This window comes from Manis pentadactyla, chromosome 4 (assembly GCF_030020395.1).
Source record: "Manis pentadactyla isolate mManPen7 chromosome 4, mManPen7.hap1, whole genome shotgun sequence".
Classification (NCBI taxonomy): Eukaryota; Metazoa; Chordata; class Mammalia; order Pholidota; family Manidae; genus Manis; species Manis pentadactyla.
In genome coordinates this window covers 85,607,462-85,625,717 of record NC_080022.1, presented here as the reverse complement: position 1 = coordinate 85,625,717, position 18,256 = coordinate 85,607,462, and the positions used below count along the sequence as shown (strand labels likewise).

Below are 18,256 nucleotides of genomic sequence, written 5' to 3'. Positions count from 1 at the left end.
TACATTGGCTTACATTAGAAGAGCTATTTTACCTGCATTTCTGATTGATTTGCAATTGGCAATCCTTCCTAACACCTTCACCATTTCTCTGCCCTTCAAGATTTTATGTCAATTAGTTGATGAAGTATCAGCATTTAAATTCATCAGGAGCTTACTATTTAAAGGATGCCTGTAATAAATGCTTCAGTTATATGAGAAAATCACATTTGGATATATATATTTTTTTAGATTTATTTCTTTTTATTGAAGAATAGTTGACTTATAATATTATACTGGTTTTACATATACAACACAACGATTCAACAGTTATATAACCTTATTATTTTTTTTATTAAGGTATTATTGATAAACACTCTTATGAAGGTTTCACATGAAAAACAATGTGGTTACTAAATTTACCCATATTATCAAGTCCCCTCTCATACCCCAATGCAGTCACTGTCCATCAGTGTCGTAAGATGCCTTACTACACTGATTTACTATGTTCCTTCTCTGTGCTACACTGTTCTCCCTGTGATCCCCCACACTATGTGTACTAAACATAATACCCCTCAATCCCCTTCTCCCTCCCTCCCCATCTGCCCTCCCACACCCCTCCCCTTTGGTAACCACTAGTTCCTTCTATGAGTCTCTGAGTCTGCTGCTATTTTGTTCTTTCAGTCTTGCTTGGTTGTTATCTCCACAAATGAGGGAAATCATTTGGCACTTGTCTTTCTCCACCTGACTTATTTTACTGAGCATAATATCCTCCAGCTCCATCCATGTTGTTGCAAATGGTAAGATTTGTTTCTTTCTTATTGCTGAATAGTATTCCATTGTGTATATGCACCACCTCTTCTTTATCCATTCATCTACTGACGGACACTTAGGTTGCTTCCATATCTTGGCTGTTGTAAAAAGTGCTGCAATAAAAATAGGGGTGCGTATGTCTTTTTGAATGTGAGAACTTGTATTCTTTGGGTAAATTCCAAGGAGTGGGATTCCCAGGTCAAATGGTATTTCTATTTTCAGTTTTTTGAGGAACCTCCATATAGCTTTCCACAATGGTTGAACTAGCTTACATGCCCACCAGCAGTGTAGGAGGGTTCCCCTTTCTCCGCATCCTCGCCAGCATTTGTGGTTCTTAGTCTTTTCGATGCTAGCCATCCTTACTGGTGTGAGGTGATATCTCATTGTGGTTTTAATTTGCATTTCCCTGATTATTAATGATGTGGAGCATCTTTTCATGTGTCTGTTGGCCATCTGAATTTCTTCTCTGGAGAACTGTCTCTTCATATTGGATATACTGTTTCATAAGGAGCAATGAACATGTATTATAAAGTCTCAGAAGTTGTTTAGCATTGTAAGTATCATTAAAACATAGGATATAAGATAATAGCTGCTTAAAACAACAAATGTTGATAAAGTAAGGTATATAGTGCTTTTCATCAGTGTCAGAATTTAGTAAACTATTATGATTTCTGAACTCACATTTTCCAAGACTGGGGACTTGATATAGAAACTTAGAAATGTCATTGATTTTCTTCCATTTCATTCTCTTTAATCATAAGACAAGCTTAATATTTTTATTATGGGGATACTTTAATTATGTGTTTTTGTGTGGATAAATGTGTGCTCACCATATACACATACTCATAAGCTATTGATCAATTTATCTTACTTTTTGTTTCTTCTTAGAATACCTTTAGTGCACAGTCTGAGTTCACTTGAACCAACTGATATATTCAAGAAAGTATTTTTTACACCATCTACATGAAACATTGGGGAAATAAGTTTGAATGCATATTGAACATAACCCAGTGAGTCCTGCAAGCAGTGATCCAAGACCAACCTGAGAGGGAAGACCTAGGCGAGCATGAATCCTTGTAGATCCTCCAGTACCAGCTAAAGCTGTGCAGTCAGTACTAATAAAAAATGTGTCCTCTGCTCCAAATATAATTGGATTTATTCGATTATATATTGATATAGTTTTCCTGCTTTTTCCTATCTTCTGAAAAACATAGACAAAAGTGTAAGCAATATGACTGAGTTGGGCCTTGGGCACCAACTCTTTTCTTCCAGACCAAATGCACTTCTTAACTTCTTCACCCTTTCTCAGCTCTACCTTTTCTCTCACCAAAAGTCATGATTTTAGTACTGGTGGTCTAAATTTCTCTCCTTAGGCATTCCTGCTAAAGATATGGGCAGAATCAGCATGGGCATTTCACTATATAACTATTCACAGATTTGATCTTTGCATAGATTAAATATAACTAGAGATGAGATTAAATTAAATAGGGAAATATCATTATATAGTTCTCATATGTGAACATTCAAAGTAGACTAGAATATGTTGCAGTAACAAAAATCCCTAAAAATCTCAGTAGCTTTAAGCAACATAAAGTTTGGATTTCGTTTGTTGCCTTTTCTGTCTTCCTTACTCCTAGAGCATATCCATTTCAGGTTGTTAGTGAGCTCTATTCCTTGCTGCCTTCATTTGGGGGTGCACAATGATATTGTTGCATGTCCAGGAAAGCCAGCACCATCTCCTGACAGCTGCCACCTGGAAGTGGCATGCTCAGCTCCCTTCATGCTGCGCTGGCCAGAGTACATCCCATAACCATGCCCTGCCTCAAAGGGATGGAGAGTGCGGTCCCTGCAGATGCCTGCAAGGAGGAAAGTTACAAATCACAAGTGCTCTCATAACCACCTCACCCTGAAATGAACAAGAGTTATGTGCATGTAATTTATTGTAAATATAAATTTTTGGTTTAAACTAGTTCAAATGCATTTTGGAAAGAATACAGCACTGTGTAAACTTAGGTATTATTACTATTATTAATATATTTTAGACATCATATGATAATTAGAATGGAGAATTTGGTAGTTATAGTAAATGACTCACTTTAAAGTGGCCCTTGATTTTTTTTCTCACTCATAATTGAGTGCTCCTGTCTTCCTAATACTAGGTACGGAGAGATAAACCAGTCACCCAAGAAAATTACAACAACCAAATAGAAGAGTCATTAATACATTAACAATTATGATAGATTATATTAAATATGATGACAGAAACAAATACAGGATGCAAAGAACACACTGAAGAGAGAAATTTCACAATGAGGTCAGAATGATTTTGTGTACCCAGACAGATTGCAAAGAGTAGATGACTTTGAGATATTTTAAATACTGAATAGAAAGTTTTAGGGATAAGGATGGCCTGGGCAAAGGGAATGCCATATCCAAAAGCACAGAAACATGCAAGTTTATATGATGGTGAGAAATTGCAAGGAGTTCTAAATGGCTGGAAAATAGATTTATGGGGGCAAGGGGTACAGACAGCAAAATATAAGGTGAGAGAGGTAGATAGATGTGTGTGCCATGATAAAAAAAACTTAAGCCAAAAGATAATGGTGAAACACAGGAGATTTTTCTCTAGAAAGAACCTTCCATTGGTGGGTGAAGAATGGATCTTCACTGCATTGTAAAATACCTGGGATATAATCAGCATTCAATAAACAATGTTGAGTTAATGAGTGAATAGTGGAATGTAGGGCTAAGGTAAGACTGTCGCACTACAATACTTCAAGCAATTTTTCTAAAATATGAAAATATACACTCAAAGATATTGGTAATATTTATGGTGAGTGACCCTAAATGATGATTCAGAAATGTAACTATTCAGTATTCATTCATTCATTTACTCATCCACTGATTTTTGGTTTAGGGCATTCATGTAACAGATATTTTTTCTATGCATAGCACTATATTAAGTGCCATGAGAAGCAAAGGTGAATATTATAGAGATTTTTTTCCTGAAGGAACTCTAGAGACCAAAAAAAATAAGTAAGACCCATACACAGATAATTGGTGCAATGTGGCCTGTGTCTAAAGGAATAAAAGAAAAACAGATTGATGCTTACCCTAGGCTAATGGTTATAAATGGTTTCTAGAAAAGGTATTATTCAGGCTGGCCTACTGACAGGTTAGATTTACTTTAGAATTCATAGATATTTGAGGTAGAAGTAAATAAGGTAAGCAGCAATATATATTCCAGATAATCTGTTCAATTTTGTTTTTATTGTTATTGTTTATTTAAATCAGCCAAAATTATGAGTCAGGCTAATTTTTAACTAAGCAGCTTATTCCAGCAAAAACAATCAGATAACCCTGAATTTATTTTGCAAACAAATGAGCTTTCAATTCATCAGCTACTCCTATTTAGTTACTTTTTCTGACTTGTGGAACAAATATTGACAGTCTTTCTATCACCAATATTTCCAGAAAATTAAAATTTGGTAGCATTCCAAGGTTTTCAGATTTTATCAGAAAAAACAGTAATGGACAGTAATTAAATGGATGTGTAGATTTTGCAGAAAATGTTACATCTTACAACTTGATAGTTGATGAAGTGCTTTCATTATATTATTGCATTTCACTAATTTATTAATCCTTTGAGCATTTATTGTGTTCCAGAAAATGTACCAAATGATCAATAATAATATCAAATTCATTAAGCTTTTCAGTTTGACAGACACTGAACTGCTCGCTATATATACCTTATCTCACTTCATCCTCAAAATGACAATAGGAGATAAGCATTATATTCTCATTTGACAAATGAGAAAATTTAATTGTAGAGAGTTTAGTAATCTGCCCTAAGTCATATAAAAATATGTGGACATCCAAGATTCAAACCCAGATTTGCCTTTCCAAAATCAGTGCTCTTAATTGCCCTACATACTAATGAGGAAATAATGATACAGGAGGGACTGGAGAAGTAGGAGACATTATCGTATAAGAAGAAATCAAGAGGTTAAATGTCCATTCAATGCCAAACATCTATCTTATCAAAGTGTCTGGGCTTGAACCCAGACCACCTAATTCTAACTCTGTTCTTTCCTGTGAAATCACAGCTGCCTGCTATTGGCACTATTTCAGGAAGATGGCATTTAGAACTAGAGATGACACCTATAATTTACTGAGATGACAATATCCTTGAACTCAGGTTTTAGTCCACATGTACTCCAATGCTCTGGCATGCACCAGGGGACAGACTGCAGTGGCTGAGAGCCCAACCTCTTAGTCAGGTAGAGCAGGTTCAAATTTTGTTTCTGCCCTTTCCTATCTGTGATCCCAGGCAAACTGCTTAAACTCACTAAACCTCAGTATTACTATTTATAAAATGGACATAATAGTGTCTGACCTGTAGAACTGTGAAGATCGAATGTGAAAAGCCATGAAAAATGCTTAGACTAGTCTCAAATGCATATTACATAGCCTGCAAGAACTGGCTATTATTTTATACCACCAGATGTATTAGTTTCCTAAGGTCACCTCAACGAAGTTCCAAAAACTTGGAGGCTTAAAACAATAGAAATTTGTTGCCTCACAGTTTTAGAGGTCCAAAAGTAACGTGTTGGCAAGATCATGCTCTCTCTGATGCATTCTAGGGGAAGAATCTTTCCTTGCCTCTTTTAGCTTCTGTGGTTTGATGGCAATCTTTGGCATTCTTTGGCTGGTAGATACATTACTCCAGTCATATGACGTCTTCTCTCTGTGTGTCCTCACGTCATCTTCTCTCTGAGCATGTCTGTCTCTGTGTTCAAATTTCCCCTTTTATAAGGGCACCAGTCATACTGGATTACAGTCCACTCTAATGACTTCACTTTAAAGAGATTACCTCTGTGAAGACCCAATTTCCAAATACGGTTACATTTTGAGGTTCTGAAGATTAGGGCTTCGACACACACACACACACATATATTTTAGTGGAGGGTGGGAGCTACCATTCTACCTATACACCAAGCATCTACATTTAACACTGCTTCTTAAAGGAGCCATGTAACTTAAAATCTCCCAACCCGTAAGGGCTGTGAAAAAGTACTTTCCTGAGAACTGTCCCTTGTGTGCCCTACTTTTCTTTACCTAGCTTCTCCTGACAGTCTCAATTGAGATTTGCCTCTTGGGTCTGGTTTAGCTTTTGTCTTGGTCTAATTAGGGGAGCCACTTGCTGACCTACAGCTTACATCCCCAGTAGGCCCCAGTTCTGCTTTTCCTGCTTCAATACCTGTCTCTGATGATAGGACTGCCTCCCTTGGAGGCTGACCTTGTCCTCATTTTACCTTCATTAATCCTCTGTTGACATAAATGATGACAGTAACAGTTCATATTCATTGAAAGCTCTTTTGAGCTAGGAGTTATGCCAAACACTATTATTATTGCCTCATTTAATTCCACAACACCCTATGTGTTGTGTTGGCCATTATACAAAGGAGGAAACTGAGGTTCAGATAGGTTAAATTGTCCAAAATTGTGCAGCTAGGAAAAGACAAAACAGGAGTGTAAGTCTGAGTGTGCTTAACACCAAAGATTGGTTCTCAATTATATAGTTTCTGCTGTAAAGGAGTACACAGTGTTTTAGAGAAATAAGATCATGAAAGCAATAATTATAGAAAGTAAAACGAGTGGAATAAGAAGTAAAGTTAGAAAACTATGTGAACACGCGGGAAGGGTCCTAATTCCCATGAGGGTTATCAGAGAAGGCTCCCAAAGGATTATACTTCATCTACCGTATGTGGAAGTGTGTGTCATGAGCAGAGACAGGCAAAAGAAGAGGGATCAGGTAGCATGCAGGAGTCTGAAATCTTAGAGATGATAGAAGAGAGAATACACCCAGAGAAGATGGCATTAAAAATTCTTATTTAAGCAAGGAAATGACATGATCTGTTCAAATGCTGGGAGAGTCATACAGAAAGAAATGTGGAGAGGAGATTAGAGACACACGTTGAGAGGTAGGGCATGTCTATTCCATGAAGTAAACAAGAAATGAGGAGGCTTGAACTAAGATGGGTAGCTGGGGGATGGAGGAAGAAGGGCTTCAGAGAGAGCATGAATAATTCACAGCATTTGAACCTGATTTAATGTGCACATGAAAGAGAAGGTAAACAATGAAATAACTTCCAAGATTCCAGTCAGGTGCCTGGATGGATGCAAAGTCATGCTTTTAATAGGAATAGGGAATGAGAAGAAAAACCATGAGTGGAAAAGGTGGAAGCCAATTCTGCCTGGCATTCCGAATATGTTGCATGACATTTGAGAGGTATCTTAGTGAAGATGAGCATCAGGCAGTTGGACATGTGGGCCCAGAGGTCAGAGCGTCACTGCAATCACTTTCAAACTGGTCTCCTTGCTTCTGCCTCTGCCCTTCTCCATCCTTCTGCAGTCTATGCTCTACACAGTTAGATACTACCACTTCCCTCCTTCTCATCTCATTTAAAGCCAAACCCAAGGCCTGACAGTGACCTCTAAGGCCAGACATAATCTGGTGCCCTGTGAATCTCTCTCCTACTCCTCTTCCCCTCCCACACTCCACTCTAGTCATGCCAACCCTGTTACTTTTTATTCAAGCCAGACAAGTTCTACATCAAGGCCTTTTCACTTGCTGTTTCTTTGACTTGGAATGTTCTTTCCCCCTAGATATAAGTATGGCTGGTTCACTCACTTCTTATAGACCTTTCTTCTCAGTGGGGTCCACCTTGACCATTGTATCTAAAATTTCAACTCCCACCTAATATTTCAAGTCCTCCTCTGCTTTATTTTTTCTCCCTTGTGCTTATTGCTACTTAACCTACACTACAGTTTGCTTACCTATCTTGTTTATCTGCTCAACTGTAAGTTCCGTGGGAACAGGAATTTTGTCTGCTTTTGCTCAATGCTCTATCCCCAGTGTCTAGATGAGTGCCTGCACACAGTAAGTATGCATTAAATATTTGAATAAATGACTGCATGGGAAAACCTGGTCAAGATATATATTATATATGTATATTTTATTCATTTATTCAGCAATTATTTCTTGAATATCTATCTTATGTGCCAAGCATTGTTCTAAGTTCCAGGAAATAACAAAATAGATCATATGTCCACAATCATGGAGCTTACTTCCTAATTAGAGAGAGTAAAAATAACAGGTAGACAATTAAATATACCAGATGCCAGAAGGTAATAATCCGTACAGAAAAAAATAAAGTGAGCTAAGAATAATGGATTTCAGAATCATGAATATAAAATGTTGGATTCCCATGTGAAAATGAGGGCTCCTACAGCCAACCCTAGAGATATTGCAGGCTTTCTCCAGACCACCATGATAAAGCAATATGGCAATAAAGCAAGTCAAGTGAACGGTTAGGCTTCCCAGTGCATACAAAAAGTATGTTTGCTCTATTAAGTATGCAAGAGCTATTTTAAGTGCTCTATTAAGTATTGTGTCTATAAAAACAATGAACAAACCTTAATTTAAATATACTTTATGGACACAGAGGCACAAAGTGAACAAATGTTGGAAAAATGGCTCTGATAGGCATGCTCTATCGGAGGGTTGACACAAACCTTCAATTTGTAAAGAGTGCAATATCTGCAAAGTACATTAAAGCAAAATGCAATAAAACAAAATATGCCTACATGTAGTTTGTGATATGAGGAAACATATCACACTTTTCAAGAAGCTCTGCTTTAAGTTAAAAATAATAGAGAAAAGAAAAAAGAAAGTAATGTAAATAGAGAAACCATGAAAACTGCATTAGAATTTTTCTGTATACAGTCAGGAACTTGAAGCACAGCTTGCACTCTGTACACACACACACACACACACACACACATCCCCACAATAGTTTCATTCATTAATAACCTTAATTTTTAAGCAAAAATGAAGTTCTTAGAAGCTTACATACCTGTGAAAGTTTGGGCCAGGATTCATGGTCAGCAAGCTGCAAGTTCAGTTTTACCCACAGGTTTAATGAAAACAAACAGGTCAGTCACAACATACGTATTAACAGTAAGAATAATAGTAGCAACTTATGTTGATTGATTACTTACTGGAGGTCAAATACTATGACAATTACTTTAAATTTATTTGTCTTCATTTTATAGATGTGGAAACTGTTAAATAATTGCTCAAGTTTACAGAGCTTGATAATAGGGGGAGTCTAGTAACCATAATGTTGTTCAAGTAATTGTACATTAGTGATATTAAAAAAAAAACAACAGAAGGAAAAGAAAAAAAAAGCAGAGCTGAGATTCAAATGCAATCTTTTAACTTTACGAATCTACTATACCAGGCTACCTAAACCGTATAGTGCTTTAGTGTCTTATGCTAATCCAATTTGTGGAAAAATTCCAAGTGGATCAGAGGCCAAAATATAAAATATATGAAACCACATATGAACTAGGATGAATACATGAGTAAATTCTATAACCTGGTTGTGGAAAACTTTCCTGTGATCAAAATTGAGAAAAATAAGGGAAAAGATTAAAAATTTGAGTACTTAAAAATAAAATAATTTCAACTGGGAAAATATTTGAGGTACAGGCAAAGAGATAATAACTCTGACATACAAAGCACTTCTAAAAATAAAAAGAAAACTGCCATTGACCTTATATAAAACTGGGCTAAATGTAGGAACAAGAAAGGAAATGTGGTGTATTAGTAATCTGTTGCAAAACTAACAAATTATCCAAAAATTTTGCACCTGGAAATGAAGGTTCATTAAGGTTTAATCAAGGGTTCGCTGAGGCTGCAGGAACCTTAAAGTTTGACTGAGGAAGGATCTGTTTCTGATTTCTTCTATAAATGATTTATATACTATAAAACCAAATTAGAGGGAAAAAGTAAAAACTCAAAAGCAAACTGAAACAAAATAACCTATCTGGGTGTCAACTTGGTGGTATAAAGACATAGGGAGAAACTATTTAAAATGACTTTAAAACACAGGAATTTGTCTTTACATTTCTAATGACAAATACAGGAAAATCAAACAAACAAATAAAACTATCTCCACCCTGAAGGAAAATACACAACAGAAAAAAATTTTTTATATTGTTTGTGGTGTGTTGATGTTATTCTGTTGTTTATTCATTGTATGATAAACCAGATGTGTAATTCTGCAAGTATCTTTGTGAAGCAAAATTTTCAGAAACAGGGAAAGGAGGTGCAGATGTAGTAAGACAATGAGGTTAAGTACAAACCTGGTATTCCTGACTTTAAATTGGAATATCAGTGTGGACACATGTTGTATTTTCTCTAAAAGGAAAAAAATATATAGCTTGATCATTAAAAAAGCCTATAAGCAATGGCCAATTTGGTGGCAATAAAGCAACCACCATTGACCTGATTGTGGTCTCTAAATACCATTTACCTCTAAAAGGAACCAAAGTACCCTGGAAAAATAGCTGGTTCTAGGTCTGTGGCAAACATGTAAGAGATGATCCTGGAACATTTTATCATGTAAGAAGCAAGGAAACTAACCATGATAATGAAAATTATATCAAAAGGACCTAGGAAACCAATGGGAAGACATTCCTTCTGGCCTAAAATAGTATAATTAGAGTATAAATGAGAATAACAACTTAATGGAATGAAACACTTCAAATACCTTTAAATCTGTATGAGTTTATAATTATATAAAATGTAATGTAAAATTATGTAATATTACTATATATAATGTGTAATTATATTAGTATATTAGAGTATATAATCTTAATAGAATATTTTATTAAAATACTACTATATTAATATAACTAATACATATTAATATTATATATGTAATGTATATTAAACTCTCATTGTTCACCTTTGGAGAATGTTAAGAAACCAACTTATGTTTTTGAACTGGTAAACAAAGGGAACTAATCAAGAATTTATCCTGCTTCTCCTATATAAACTGTACTATTGAATGATCAAATCATTGATTAGGCAAATTTCTCTTATAGGTGTATTAGAGCTAATAAAAAAGGAATGATAAAATTAATATATGATAAAAAAATAATATCAATGTTTTCCAATCCTTAAATGAATGAACAGATCTAAGAATTAAGCATCAATGGTTGATATCACTAATAGAGGTCTGGCCAAAAAAATAAAACTAGACCTCCCTTCCTTTACCCAGAAATACAGGGGATGAGAACATGTTAATTGACCCTCCAGGATGTAATTATCAAAATCTCGACTATGAGACTCTATGGGCTAAATGACTGATTTCTTTAATAAATTTCAATGGAAAAACTTATGATGAGGGATAGAAATAAGAGACATAACAACCAATTGAAAACCTTGAACTTTATTTGGATTTTTATTTAAACAAACTAAAAAAAAAGATGACACAATGAAGAAAATCTGAATCTTAAGTGGACAGATAGCAGATAATATTATAGTTATTAAGTATGATTACTCTAATTTTGTTTCTTTTGAAGAGTACGTATCTTTATGTAGATATATATGCTGAATAATTTATGGATAAAATGATATATTGGGAATTTGCTTCCAAATAATCTAGAAGAATGAAGAATTAAAGATAAAACAAAATTAAGGTGATAATTATTAAAAGTGGCAACAATAATTGAAATTGTCCTTAATTTTTTAAAAACTGAGTGGTGATGGGCCCACAGGTTTTTAAAAATATTATTTTTGTACTTTTCTGAAAGTTTGAAATGCTTCATTATAATAAGGCAAAAGAAATAGGGTAATTAGCATACTGCTGAACATATGCAGGACATAAATTGGATCTCTTACTTTGTTATTACATCCTAAAAGTAGCTAGCCCCCAGCATAACACATTTTGCCCATGTTTTCATGTTAAGACTTTCATTTTCAATTGCTACTAACTTGCTGATTCGAGGAAAATCATTGAAATAATGTATTCTTCTTGGTCCTCTATATTTTTATTTTTAAATGAGATCAAGAGAAGATGGATAATTAATAACTTTATTTTTCTGTGCTTCAAGTTACTTGAATATAATGATTTTATATGTAACCAATGTTGCCTTCAACTACATTGCTTCTGCCTTTTGGTTTTAATACAAACCTGTTTTACTGTACATTTTGAAATGTTTTTATATTAAAAAGGGAAACATAGCACATTACTGATTTTCACTGACAAGAGTTTGACCATGTGAAAAACCTCCTGGGATTAATTTTCCGTTTTGTGTTTTTCCCATGCTATGCTGATTGGACGTGTCCCATGACTTCGTTCAGTCTCAAAACATGGCACTGGATCAATCGGTGGGTTTGGCACAACTTTAGTGTCTTTGATATAGGAGTCATTAAAAAGGGCCACATTCATAAGATATTTTAACTGCTAAAAGAGAAAAATAAGTGTTTTGTTTTCTCGCTGTTTTTTCCCAAAGGGAAAGGGAAGATTGGGGTGTTAAGGGGATTGAAAGGGTTGAAGGAGTGGAAACCATGTTTCCTGGTGGTGCAGATCTCAAGGTCTGCCTTTCAACTTCAAGATCAAGCTTCTTCTCATGGGAGTTTGGGGTTTCTTTCTAAATTGGGATGCCCAGCCCCACATACATACATACACATACACATATACCCTTCAAAAGCTGCTTTTCAATTGGGTTATTGGATTCTGTTTCAGTCCACATCTCACTTACTCTGCAATCTAAAGGAGTGACTTTGATACAGGATCCAAATTAAAGAGGAAACAGTACTTGTTTTCAAAGTGCGTTCCTTCAGCCTTCTTTAGAGCATCACGCTTTGATCCACCTGCTTTCTCGCTGGCTCTTTTCTCTCGGCTTCCCCTTGGCATACGACCTCATCAGCTTCCCTTCTCTGTTTTCATACCTTCACCCTCCAGTCTCAGTGAAGGAAGCCAGCTCCACAGAGCTAACCCTGTCACCCATCTCTCCTTCTCGCTCTCTTCTCTTTCAAAATCTACCCCCATGAACAGGTTCTTCACCTTTAACCTCTTCATTCACTCATACCTGTATGGGTGCTTAATCATCAAATGTGTATGCTGATCTTCCCCTTCTTGGGAAACAAAACAGAACACAAAAGTCTTTACCTTGTGGCCTCCTCCAACCACTATCTAGTCCCCTGAACTAACTGATTGTCAAACAACTGTAACAAATAATCTGGATCTGCTGCTTCTGTTTCTTTACTGCTTCTGGAAATCTGGATTCTTCTTTGACCATTCAATGTAGAGTAAAATTGTACAGGTGATCAGGTATCTAACATCCAAAGCCAGGGGCTCCAGCTCTGTTCTCCTTCTCCCTCCTATTTGGCAGATTTGGGCTGTGCTCCTCTCACACATCCTTTGTGAACTCTCCCTCCTTAGTCTCCTTGACAACAGGAAATCCTTGATATCTTCAAACATTTTCAACATTACTTCTCTGTTTCAGTGGCTGCTCTATTTTCCTTCACCCTTACACTTTCTTTTCTAAACATTTCTAGAATATTGGGGTTCTAAGGGACTAATACATAACATCAATTCATTCTACTGCATAATGTTGAACCAACTGAAAAACTAGACATAAGAGATCAGAAAATGGATATCAACTGTTTCTACAGGTCCATGGCCAAAAAGAAATGCTAATATTCTCTGTCTCTCCACTTATCCCAAGTTCAGAGATTGAAAAAAAATAAAATAAAAATCCTAATTAAAAAAACAAATTAGATCATACCCAGAATTATGTCTCCCACAAAAAGGGGGAAGTATCTCCAGATCTTTCAGCCTTTAAACAGATAAGATTTATCCAGTGGAAAAGACGTGAACCAGTGGCTGTCACTGTCACTCCCAATCACATAAATCACTGCTTCTGCTTGGGGAGAAATGAGTAAGACATTTCAGGAGTGTAACTCTTAGCACAAGTCCCTCCATAAGGAAATATGAAACTATATATACATACACATAGTGTGGGATATTCCTCGTTCTTATTTTAATCACCATTTTTATGTAGATAATTCTCAAATCGGTGTATCTGAGTCTGATGTATTTCTAACCTCTAGAATATTAAATCTACCTGTTCTCCTTCACCCCATGCTCCTCTCCATGGTAGTCAATGGCCTTACCATCCCAAATCATCCAGTGTTCTTTGGCATCATCTTATATTTATCATTTTCCTTTGTTTCTATGGTTCTTTAAAAAAGTCTCTCCTACTCATCTCTTCAATTCATACCTCTACCACCCTTTCTACTCCTTATTTATCACGCATGCATTCAACAACTATTTATTAAGTATGTACCAGGTGTCAGAAAATTTTTTAAGCAGTGGGGTTATAAATGAAAGTTAAAACATTGATTCAGTCCACATGGGCCTGAGAAGAGTGAGCAGCAGGTTAACAAATAGTAATCCAAACAAATGCACAATATCAACATAGATGATTATAATGCCTGAAAGGCACTTGGTACTATGTGAGCCTATAATGGGAGGATTAGGGAGGTAGGAGATGGTGTCTCCAGGAAGTGACACTTTAATTGAAATATCAAGTATAAGCAGAAGTTAATTGGGCCAAGAGGGCAGAAATGAGCATTCCAGGCAGCAGTCTCTAAGCATAAATGCCTTATGACTGGAAGTAGTATGGTGAGTAGACATTCCAAGAAGCAGATTAAAGGGCAGTCTGGTACAGAATAGGGGATCTGGAAAGGTAGATAATGAGTAATGCTATGTAAGGCCTTATACATCATGTTAAGAGGATTTTCTTTATTTTGAGATCAGAGAACATCTCTGAAGTTTTTAGACAATGGGGAAATATGATTAGCCTTGAATTTTTAAAAGATCACTCTTGAATTTTTGGATCACTGTTTTTGCTTCTCAATCGATCATCTGTGTGTCTCCCATCTCTACTTTGTGAATTATCATACAAACTAGTATTCTCATAATCCTCACAATGTGCTGCTTCAACCTTATCCATTTCCTAATCAAATAGTTCAGATGATTTCCCATTATTTTTAGGATAGAGCACAGATTGTTAGATCTGTCTTGCTAGAGCTTGCTACCATCTGGGTTCAGTCTCCTTGTCTAAAACAATTTCCGTCTTCTCCCCAACACTCTAGCCAAGCCTGTCTTCCACCTACCTCCAAAACACACCAGCCTCACTCCTGCCTTCCATTTCTTTGTTCAAACCTTTGAGAGTATGAAACTTCTGCTCAAATTTTTCCTCTTAGTAAAACCCAAACATAGGAGAACTTCCATTCAAATCTTACTTCCTCTTTAAAACTGTAACTCTGGACAACAGCATGAGCTCACTCGTGCTAAACTCAGTATTTGTGCAGTTATGAAAGAGCTTAACAGGAATGGACTTCGTATAGGCCTTTCCTTTGGGGGACACAATTTATTTCCCATTTTATACACTGTCATCTTGGCTTACTGTGTCAATCTAGATGATTTTATGGCCTCAGTGATATCATTTTTTCTTTCCATTATGAATGTGATATATTTTTCCAAAGAAACATTTAGAAACAGAGAAAAAGAAGAGGATGATGAATATAATTGTAATAAAATATTTTCTGTGTTCTTAAATATTTAAAAATATTTTTATGTTCTACATGTTATATATAACTGAATAGTATATATAATATATAGAATATATGTTATATTTGCTATATGACATTGAGTTGCTATTTTACAATTAACTCAAACATGCCCTGTTGCTGGACATTTGAATCTTTTTATTTCACCATATTATAAATAATATGGCTAAGCCATAATTTCTGAAGTTTCGATTATCTTCTAAGGATAGATTTAAAAATGCACTTAATGTGTCAGGGAGCCAGTTTTTGCAGCCTTAGTGATATAGGCTGAAAGCATTCCAATGAAGCCATACTATGAGTAAGTATGAAGATGTTCACTGTAGCACATTCTCACTAGGATTGGGTCTTATCATTGCATATATCATTTGTAACTCAATGTTTAAGAAAAACCAGTATGATGGTATTTTGATTTTAATATCTGTAGCTAAAAAGGTTCAACATTTGTTTCTAAGTTATCTGGTGGAAGTATTCACAAAGTTAATGTGAAAAAGGGTACACGTGAACTCCAACAGCTAGAAGGATTTTTTATCTGAGGCTAGATTCCTCCATTTATCTCCAGATACACATGGAGTGCCAGCCTTCTATCAGTCAGTATAATCTATGTCAGACTAGCCACAAAGTAGCAGTTCCCAAATTTTGCTGCATATCAGTACTGCCTGGTGACTATTAAAAACTACTACTGGCAGCTTCCCACCTCTTGACATTCTGATATAGTTGGTATAGGGTGGGACTTGGGTAGCAAAAGGTTTAAAACCTTTCTAGGAATTCTAATGTGCAGCAAAGTTTGGAAACCATGTTGGAGTAAAGAAGGATGACATCATAGAATATGGTTAGGGTACCAGTGCTCTGAGGTGTATAAAGTGAAAAAGACACACTCACACAGACAAAAACCACAATGTTTTGTCTTGCAGACTTACTCTGCACTAGGTTGCCTCAGACAGAACTCTGAACAGTCCTGCTTGGATGACTTCAAAAGGATAAGGTGGAATGAGACACTAATGATAAAACAAATAGCTATTTACCATTTCAGTGTGAATCTTAGTTTTCATTTAAGAAGCCTGGGAGCCACAGATGCATCAGCTGTGACATTCTCACCATCACTGTGAGTCAGTTGGGTGGAGAGGAGCTCTTCCTGTTAAAGTCATTGTGAAAACAGAGCTCAAGCCTTTGCTCAGTGTGCCTGGGAGAAAGCATCAGTGCAATGTTGTAAATACCTTCATATTTTGATATATGTGAGTTGTTCCTCTAAGCTAGTGCATACTTATATATTTCCTCTCTGAATTGCTCATTATGGAAAAATCTCTCTTCTAGCAAATATATGTAAAATGTGTGCAAAGGTTTTTATCCAGCTCCTTTTGATTTAGTTATAAGAACATCAAACATCTGCTAAAACTGAGGCCCACAGTCTTAGAAATATTTCTTTCATTGCCCCCTCAGTTTGCACATCATTAGTACAATTCAGATGGAAATTCTGTAGAGATGCAACATTGCAAACAGACTGTATTTCCCCAGAAAACTTGACCCCCCGAATCTGATTTATTTAACATATTTCATTTTAATGGGTTTTTCTCAAAGGCTAATCCTATCCAGATGGGTTGCTGTGGTTTTACTAATTTACAATTTTCAGTTCATTTATATGCATCTATTAATGTGAAGTATGAATATTTGCACAATGTGCAGGCACATATGGATTATATCTACCTAAAATGCACATTTAAAAATTTGAAAGATTGAGCTTTGGTATTTGGGCTACTTTACAGATGTTAATCATCAACTTAACATATTCCATTGAGTCAGTCTCCCAGTCTTAAGGTTAATAATAACTAACGCTTCTGTGGTAGCCTACAATTTATAGAGCTCTTTTCTCATACATTAACTCATTTAATAACATGCCTGAAGCCTTGGGAAGGCTCAATATAACCTTTTGAAGCTACAGAAGAACCACTTAAAGGGCCAATTCTTCCCTCCCCAGCTTCGGTACCTAATCTTCAACGATGCAAATTCTTAGGCCAGTGCTGACTCACCTGTTCCATTTAGGTAGGGCAAGTAGATGTGGTCAGTGGGTGTGCCCAGAGGGTAAACCACGATCTGATGTGACCAGATTAAATTCTGGCATCCTCTCCTTCTACCAGCCCCAGCTTCCTTCCAATCTCCATTATCTAAGTGCAGTTGGCACAAATGTGTTTTTTCCAATGTCTCTTTTCTAGTTCTTTAATTTTCCACAGGAATTGGTGCATTTTTCCCCTCATCACAGTGAAAGGGTGCCTATTTCTGCCACCAGGAGCCACGAGAAGGAGCTCTAGCAAAAGGACCCTATCTACACTCTACACTATCAGATGGGATGTCCCTCTTAATACACTGAATTCTTATCTGAAAAGTTCACAACATTCCTTAGGATAATAAATATATATATATGAACTCCACAAGACTGTGGCAGGTACATATCAGTTTTCATTATTCTTCAGCTCATGTTTTATCATCTTGTAAATACAGATAACTCAGAATGTATACCTTCCCATGTGGGATTACAAACTCTCCCAAAAGATGTCACCTTTACTTGTAAGAACAAAACTTATAAAAAATATTAGAAGTTTTATTAGTACATAGTGATGCCTTTTCTACAATTTTCCCATGCTTCAAATATTTCCTTTTCCTTTTTGTATTGATGTTTGGTGTATAGTTCTGTGAATTATAACACATGCACAGTCCAGGTAATTGTCACAACAATTGGGATGTAAAACAGCTCCAGCATCCCAAAGAATTCCCATATGCTGTTCCTCTATAGTCACAGCACACAGACACTTCTAGCCCCTGTCAATCACTAATCTGTTTTCTACCATTGTAAATGTGTCTATTCAATAATGACATATAAATGGACTCATATTTTGAGACTTGCTTCTTTCACTTAACATAATGGCTTTGAGATTTGTCTAGGCTGTGGGACTTATAATTCTTTTTACTGTTAAGTAA

At 36.0% G+C, this 18,256-nt stretch overlaps 1 long non-coding RNA gene across 3 annotated transcripts in view; it reads right to left on the bottom strand.

The window, feature by feature from the left end:
• Window positions 1-599: 599 nt before the first annotated feature.
• LOC118911619 (uncharacterized) overlaps window positions 600-18,256 on the bottom strand; it is a 39,399-nt gene continuing 21,742 nt past the window's right edge. For 2 of the 3 annotated variants that reach the window (XR_005024513.2, XR_008997069.1), the window contains exons 2-4: window positions 10,003-10,057; window positions 8,709-8,744; window positions 600-2,645 (exon numbers count right to left, since the gene is read on the bottom strand). This is a non-coding gene — a long non-coding RNA (uncharacterized LOC118911619). Of the gene's footprint in view, window positions 2,646-8,708; window positions 8,745-10,002; window positions 10,058-16,308; window positions 16,333-18,256 lie in introns of those variants that run through there. The other variant, XR_008997070.1, reaches the window with a different exon arrangement.